This window comes from Bos indicus x Bos taurus, chromosome 15 (genome assembly GCF_003369695.1).
Source record: "Bos indicus x Bos taurus breed Angus x Brahman F1 hybrid chromosome 15, Bos_hybrid_MaternalHap_v2.0, whole genome shotgun sequence".
Lineage (NCBI taxonomy): Eukaryota > Metazoa > Chordata > Mammalia > Artiodactyla > Bovidae > Bos > Bos indicus x Bos taurus.
In genome coordinates, this window is record NC_040090.1 from 3,698,021 (window position 1) to 3,706,059 (window position 8,039).

Here is an 8,039-nt window from a genome sequence, read left to right on the forward strand (position 1 = left end):
GAACAGGAAGTCAGTTCAATTCAGTCTCTCAGTCGTGTCCAGCTCTTTGTGAGCCCATGAACCACAGCACACCAGGCCTCCCTGTCCATCACCAACTGGAAGAGCAGGGGGCAATCCAGGAGGATTTCCTGTAAGAGTGAGGTGTGTGCGGAGCACGTGGGAAGGGTGGGAAAGCAAATGGGACAACTTAAGGGGACTTGGAGGTGGGAATCAGATGGGTGTGCTTTTTGGACAGAGAGGAGTTTAGACTGCCCAGTGGGTAGGAAGAACTGCCAAGTGGTCCAGGAGATGGGGGATTATTGTGCCAACTCTGGGAGGTCCAGTGAGAATCTCGCAGGGCAGACACAGCCTGTGTGGGCAAGAGCCTCACAGTCCTAGAAACTGCTCATGGGCTCTGATTAAAACTTGGGTGCCCAGGGAAGCTGAAACGTTCTGCCTTTTTATCAAACCCCAATTGTATTTCTTGGGGCTGCTTAGTGGTGGGTCTCATCCCTGTGTCTCAGTTCTGTTTTACCAAGTGAGGAATCCTGTCCCCTCCCTCTCTTCCCTGGTCAGAAAAGCAACTGCAATAATTTTTCAGAGATTACTTTGTCAACCAAGGTCTGTCTAGTCAAGGCTATGGTTTTCCAGTAGTCATGTATGGATGTGAGAGTTGGGCTATAAAGAAAGCTGAGTGCCGAAGAATTGATGCTTTAGAACTGTGGTGTTGGAGAAGACTCTTGAGGGTCCCTTGGACTGCAAGGAGATCCAATCAGTCCATCCTAAAGGAAATTAGTCCTGAATATTTATTGGAAGGACTGATGCTAAAGCTGAAACTCCAGTACTTTGGCCACGTGATGTGAAGAGCTGACTCATTGGAAAAGACCCTGATGCTGGGAAAGATTGAGGGCAGGAGGAGTAGGGATGACAGGGGATGAGATGGTTGGATAGCATCACTGACTCAGTGGACATGAGTTTCATCATGGACATGAGTCCATCACTGACTCAACGGACATCACCAACTCCCAGGTGGACTCCGGGAGTTGGTGATGGACAGGGAGGCCTTGAGTGCTGCGGTTCATGGGATCGCAAAGAGTTGGACACGACTGAGCGACTGAACTGAACTGAACTGAACTGAATTGTGGGAAGACTGGTGTAACGTAACCCCTGCCCAGTGTGCAGACACTGAGCAGCGTCTTCTTGGCCAGATGGCACCCATTCCCAAGTGGGGCCCTTCTTGCCATAACATCAGCAAAATGCTTTCCATTATTCCTGGAATTGGAGGAGGGTTAACCTTCCACAAGCAGTGCTTCTCTCCTCATTCTGAGGAGATTATTATTACTACAAATAATTACAGGATAATTATTTTGTAATGATGACATATAACAACCCTGGAAATCAGATTATTCTTTCTCTCTAGCATTTGTTACTGGTGCTGTTTGTTGTTGTTAATGTTTGTGTTTCATGACTTTTCTGAATGAATCCTGTAAAAATTATATTCCTTTTCATGTATGCTCATTGCAGTGTCTCTGCTCTGTTACTTTAGTGGTCGGCTTGTAATTGGATAAAGATTTACTGAAATTCCTGGAAAAATCTCCCAGTCCTTACAACCAGCTCTGAGTGTATGTTGGGTTATGCAACCAACCCTCAGTAAAAGTAGTTTATAATGTCATCTTAGCCTTGACTTCCTGCTTAAGTATGGCTTTAGGATTAGCTAGAGTTCATGTCTAAGATTTTCCTAAGTCTTTCTTTTTTTTTTTTAAATATAAATTTATTTATTTTAGGTGGAGGTTAATTACTCTACAGTATTGTATTTGCTTTGTCACACATCAACATGACCACCACAGGTATACACGTGTTCCCCATCCTGAACCCCCCTCCCTCCTCCCTCCCTGTACCATCCCTCTGGGTCTTCTCGGTGCACCAGCCCGAAGCATCCAGTATCATGCATCGAACTTGGTCTGGCGATTCACCTCATACATGATATTATGCATATTTCAATGCCATTCTCCCAAATCATCCCACCCTCTCCTTCTCCCACAGAGTCCAAAAGACTGTTCTATACATTTGTGTCTCTTTTGTTGTCTCACATACAGGGTTATCATTACCATCTTTCTAAATTTCATATATATGCATTAGTGTACTGTATTGGTGTTTTTCTTCCTAAGTCTTTCTTGAAAATGAATGTAGCCCTGGGACAGCTCACAGTCCTACAAGACAAGATGGTCACAGTCTTGTAATTCTCAGGAATATATTGGAAGTTTTTCATACCCTTGTGAAAATTTCATTCTCTAGCTTTTGTTTTTAGGCTTTTTGGTTTTCCTATTGTTTGGCTCAACACTTAGCTACATCTGTAAGCAGCTGCAGCGTTAAAGTATGACTTCATATTTCTTTAAACAAATGCACTTGGGGGAAAGTCTCTTTACATTGAATGAACTTTCAGTTAGGTCAAATAATGATAGTTTTGCTAGGGAGGTCTTCCAGGGAGCAACCCTATGGGTAAAATATCACTATTATTAATCCATAGTTGGTTGAATCCACTAATTTAGAAACTGCAGACATGGAGGGGAGACCACAGAGTAGTTTTCAACACAATTTTTTTGAGAAGAATAATTTCATTATGAGATTGGTTAAGTATTATTGTTGAAAATCTGCTGATCATATATTTGTTGATTTATTTTTTCCCCTCTATATCTTTTCAACTTGAGAGAGTCAATTCCTAGGCAGGTTGATAAGAAGTCGGGGGGTCTCCAAGGAATGAGGGGTCTGGAATTCTCAATGAGGTGGAAAGGACAAACGTTTTTTCCCCCTACCTTCCTTAGTCTTAGTCACATAAAACGTTTTTATCTTTAAGCCTCCAACTGATAATTACACAACAAACAATTCAGTTTAAACTCTGTATTAAGGATTATATAACAACAATGTATCCTGTTTGAGGACAGTTTCTCCTTCCTGAAAACCTTCTGGCTAATCCTGTTATCTGAAAATGTAAATTACAGGAATGGGTCTAGTAAGATCCAGACATTCTTTTAATTTTTTGTAATAACTAATTAAAAAGTATACAACTCCCTTGCTAACACTAGCAATGCCATGTTAGCCATGCCGTGTGGGGCCACCCAAGACAGACGGGTCAGAGTGGAGAGTTCTGACAAAACGTGGTCCACTGGAGAAGGGAATGGCAAACCAATTCAGTATTCCTGCCTTGAGAACCCCATAAACAGTATGAAAAGCCAAAAATATAGGACACTGAAAGAGGAACTCCCCAGGGCAGTAGGTGCCCAATATACTACTGGAGATCAGTGGAGACAAAACTCCAGAAAGAACGAAGACAAGGAGCCAAAGCAAAAACAACACCCAGCTGTGGATGTGACTCGTGATGGAAGCAAGGTCCAGTGCTTCCAGCGTAAAGAGCAATATTGTATAGGAACCTGGAATGTTAGCTCCATGAATCAAGGCAAATTGGAAGTGGTAAAACAGGAGATGGCAAGAGTGAACGTCGACATTTTAGGAATCAGCGAACTAAAATGGACTGGAATGGGTGAATTTAACTCAGATGACCATTATATCTACTACTGTGGGCAGGAATCCCTCAGAAGAAATGGAGTAGCCATCATGGTCAACAAAAGAGTCCGAAATGCAGTACTTGGATGCAGTCCCCCAAACGACAGAATGATCTCTGTTCGTTTCCAAGGCAAACCATTCACTATCACGGTAATCCAAGTCTATGCCCCGACCAGTAATGCTGAAGAAGCTGAAGTTGAATGGTTCTATGAAGATCTACAAGACCTTTTAGAACTAACACCCAAAAAAAGATGTCCTTTTCATTATAGGGGACTGGAATGCAAAAGTAGGAAGTCAAGAAACACCTGCAGTAACAGGCAAATTTGGCCTTGGAGTACAGAATGAACCAGGGCAAAGGCTAATAAGAGTTTTTCCAAGAGAACGCACTGGTCATAGCAAACACCCTCTTCCAACAACAAAAGAGAAGACTCTACACATGGACATCACCAGATAGCCAACACTGAAATCAGACTGATTATATTCTTTGCAGCCAAAGATGGAGAAGCTCTATACAGTCAGCAAAAACAAGACTGGGAGCTGACTGTGGCTCAGATCATCAACTCCTTATGGCCAAAGTCAGACTTAAATTGAAGAAAGTAGGGAAAACTGCTAGACCATTCAGGTATGACTTAAATCAAATCCCTTATGATTATATAGTGGAAATGATAAATAGATTTAAGGGACTAGATCTGATAGACAGAGTGCTTGATGAACTATGGATGGAGGTTCGTGACATTGTACAGGAGACAAGGAGCAAGATCATCCCCAAGAAAAAGAAATGCAAAAAAGCAAAATGGCTGTCTGAGGAGGCCTTACAAATAGCTATGAAAAGAAGAGAAGCCAAAAGCAAAGGAGAAAAGGAAATATATACCCATCTGAATGCAGAGTTCCAAAGAATAGCAAGGAGAGATAAGAAAGCCTTCTTTAGTGATCAGTGCAAAGAAATAGAGGAAAACAATAGAATGGGAAAGACTGAAGATCTCTTCAAGAAAATCAGAGATACCAAGGGAACATTTCATGCAAAGATGGGCTCAATAAAGGACAGAAATGGTATGGACCTAACAGAAGGAGAAGATATTAAGAAGAGGTGACAAGAATACACAGAACTGTACAAAAAAGATTTTGACGACCCAGATAATCATGATGGTATGATCACTCACCTAGAGCCAGACATCCTGGAATGTGAAGTCAGGTGGGCCTTAGGAAGCATCACTACAAACAAAGCTAGTGGAGATGATGGAATTCCAGTTGAGCTGTTTCAAATCCTAAAAGATGATGCTGTGAAAGTGTTGCACTCAATATGCCAGCAAATTTGGAAAACTCAGCAGTGGCCACAGGACTGGAAAAGGTCAGTTTTCATTCCAGTCCCTAAGAAAGGCAATACCAAAGAATGCTCAAACTACCGAACAATTGCACTCATCTCACATGCTAGCAAAGTAATGCTCAAAATTCTCCAAGTCAGGCTTCAACAATATGTGAACCATGAACTTCCAGATGCTTAAGCTGGTTTTAGGAAAGGCAGAGGAACCAGAGATCAAATTGCCAACATCCATTAGATCATCCAAAAAAGCAAGAGAGTTCCAGAAAAATGTCTATTTCTGCTTTATTGACTATGCCAAAGCCTTTGACTGTGTGGATCACAATAAACTGTGGAAAATTCTGAAACAATTAGGAATACCAGACCACCTGACCTGAGTCTTGAGAAATCTGTATGCAGGTCAGGAAGCAACAGTTAGAACTGAACATGGAACCACAGACTGGTTCCAAATAGGAAAGGGAGTATGGAAAGGCTGTATATTATCAGCCTGCTTATTTAACTTATATGCAGAGTGCTGCTGCTGCTGCTGCTAAGTCGCTTCAGTTGTGTCCGACTCTGTGCAACCCCATAGACGGCAGCCCACCAGGCTCCTCCGTCCCTGGGATTCTCCAGGCAAGAACACTGGAGTGGGTTGCCATTTCCTTCTCCAATGCATGAAAGCGAAAAGGGAAAGTGAAGTCGCTCAGTCATGTCCGACTCCTAGCGACCCCATGGAGTGCAGCCTACCAGGCCTCTCCGTCCATGGGATTTCCCAGGCAAGAGTACTGGAATGGGGTGCCATTGCCTTCTCTGTAACAGGCATCTAAAGCCCTGCAACTTTGGTCTTCATTAGAGATTTTTTTTGGGTCATTCTAGACTTTTTTTTTCTCTTTCCAAATGGATGTGGTGCTTTTTTTTTTAGAGGAAGGCTGCACTATCATGACTTTCTTGTATGTTAAATGCTCTTTAATCTCCTCTCTGCTACCTTTTGGCAATCAACATTCTTTTAGTAAAAAAAAAAAAAAAATCTAATTTCATTAGGTTCTCAAATACAGTTGGATATTGTTGATTTCAGTGTTCTTCTCTTATTTTAAATGTTCTTTGTTCCCCAAATTAGCTATCCACTTTATTGTTATTTTTAGCTTTGGAGAATGCTGCTGTTGCTGCTGTTAAGTCGCTTCAGTCATGTCTGACCCTGTTTGACCCCATAAATGGCAGCCCATCAGGCTCCCCTGTCCCTGGGATTCTCCAGGCAAGAACACTGGAGTGGGTTGCCATTTCCTTCTCCAATGCATGACAGTGAAAAGTGAAAGTGAAGTTGATCAGTCGTGTCCGACTCTTAGAGACCCCATAGATGGCAGCCCATCAGGCTCCCCCATCCCTGGAATTCTCCAGGCAAGAACACTGGAGCAGGCTGCCATTTCCTTCTCCTCAGAGAATGAATTCTTTCATTTATTATTTCTGTCATTTATGGGGTTTTCAACATCAATTAAAAATAATCGCTACTCTCTTCTCCTTTCTTTAATATTATTTTCTGATGCCTTGAAATGTATACTTACTTAATTTATCATTATTTCCTATTTATTAACTCAAATATTTATAAAGTTATAAAAATTTATTTGAACACCTCTTATAGTTTGTAATGTCATGGTTTGTAAAATATTATTTTATACATATTTTTCAATTTTGTTTTTAACCAACCAAAGTGTTGTTTAAATGAGAATTTCAGTTTTAAGTGGTAGAATTTTAGGTGTTTTTAACTTCAAGCTTCACTTTTAAATTCTAGATCTACTTCTTTAGATCAGAGAATATTTTCTACACTATTTCTGATTTTTGGAGTCCATTGTATTTCTGTAATTCTTTCTGGGACATATAAAAAGGACATAGGAAAGAATTAAAAAAAAAAAGGAAAGAAAGAAGAAAGGGAGGGAAAGAGGAAGGAAAGAAAGAAAGAGAGAAAGAAAAAGAAGGAACAAAGAAAGATATTTGTCTGATTTCAAGTTATTTTGAAAGGGGAAAATCAGTTCTTCCAATAAACCAGACTGTGATGTGTCTATCACAGTATCAATAGCCACAAAAAACCAATTAGAAACAGCGTTTCTAACTGGATTCCCTCAGTCTACAAGGAAACTGTAAAAAGACTAAGAAATCTCTAAGTATCTGCTACTTTCTCACTATAGCTTTTCCTACTTTATTCTTTGCACCTCTTGAGCACTAATTACTGAGATGCCCAGTTGCTGATCTTCTTTTTGCTGGTAACTAAATCTAGAGAGTACCTGCTTCCTTATTTCATACTTGGATTTGTTAAGCAAAGCATGTATTCTATAAAAAGCCCATTCCCACTTATTGAGATGTCTATAGCTTCTGTGGAGTGAGCTAAAGAAGCAAAATAAACCTAAATTTTGATTTTAGGTGTGTTTGATTGGTAGGCTTCCACAATATAGAGTTTCTGTATGTATTTACTCTCATTAATTATATCAAATAGTTTTTCTGTAACTTTATTAAAATTTTTTTTTCTCAACTTGATCTTTCATGAACTGGGAGAGGTAAGTTTAACAGTTACTATTACAGTACCATTATGCTTTTTTCATCCATGCATTTTGTGATCTTTCACCTTGTAAATAATAAGGTGATATTATTTAATATACAGGTTTTTCTCATGAATATAGCTACACAAAGTTCTCTATGCAAGGTATTTAAAGATATTACATTAAAGAATGTTTGTATAAGGAGACTTATCAAAATATTAAAACTTAGAAGCACCTCTGTCTTCAGAGATGATTCAGGGTGGTAAATATAAACATCTCTCCTTTCCTCTCAGAAGAGGATTTGCTTACACTTCGGGTGAAGATAAGGTTTCTCTCTGCAAAGCAAATATGAGCAGGTCACCGGCAACCTTAAGTAATATCAGAGTTTCATAATTTTGGGCTTTCTTTCCCAGAGTGCAGAAAAATGCACCCTGTTGCATGGGCTGGTATTATCTGGTTTCTTTTGATACTGTTTGTGTTAGAACTGGATCCATATCGCTATGCTTCTATGCTCGTAATTCAGTCCACAATTTGGAACTTCTGGAAACATTGAAGAAGGCAATGAACTCTCATCCTATTGTTACAACATCCTATGGTTTAACTGACGAGTGAGATTGAAAGAAGTATAATAAATGATCTCAAGTCTTTTTTTTTTTTTTTTTAAACATGCTTGT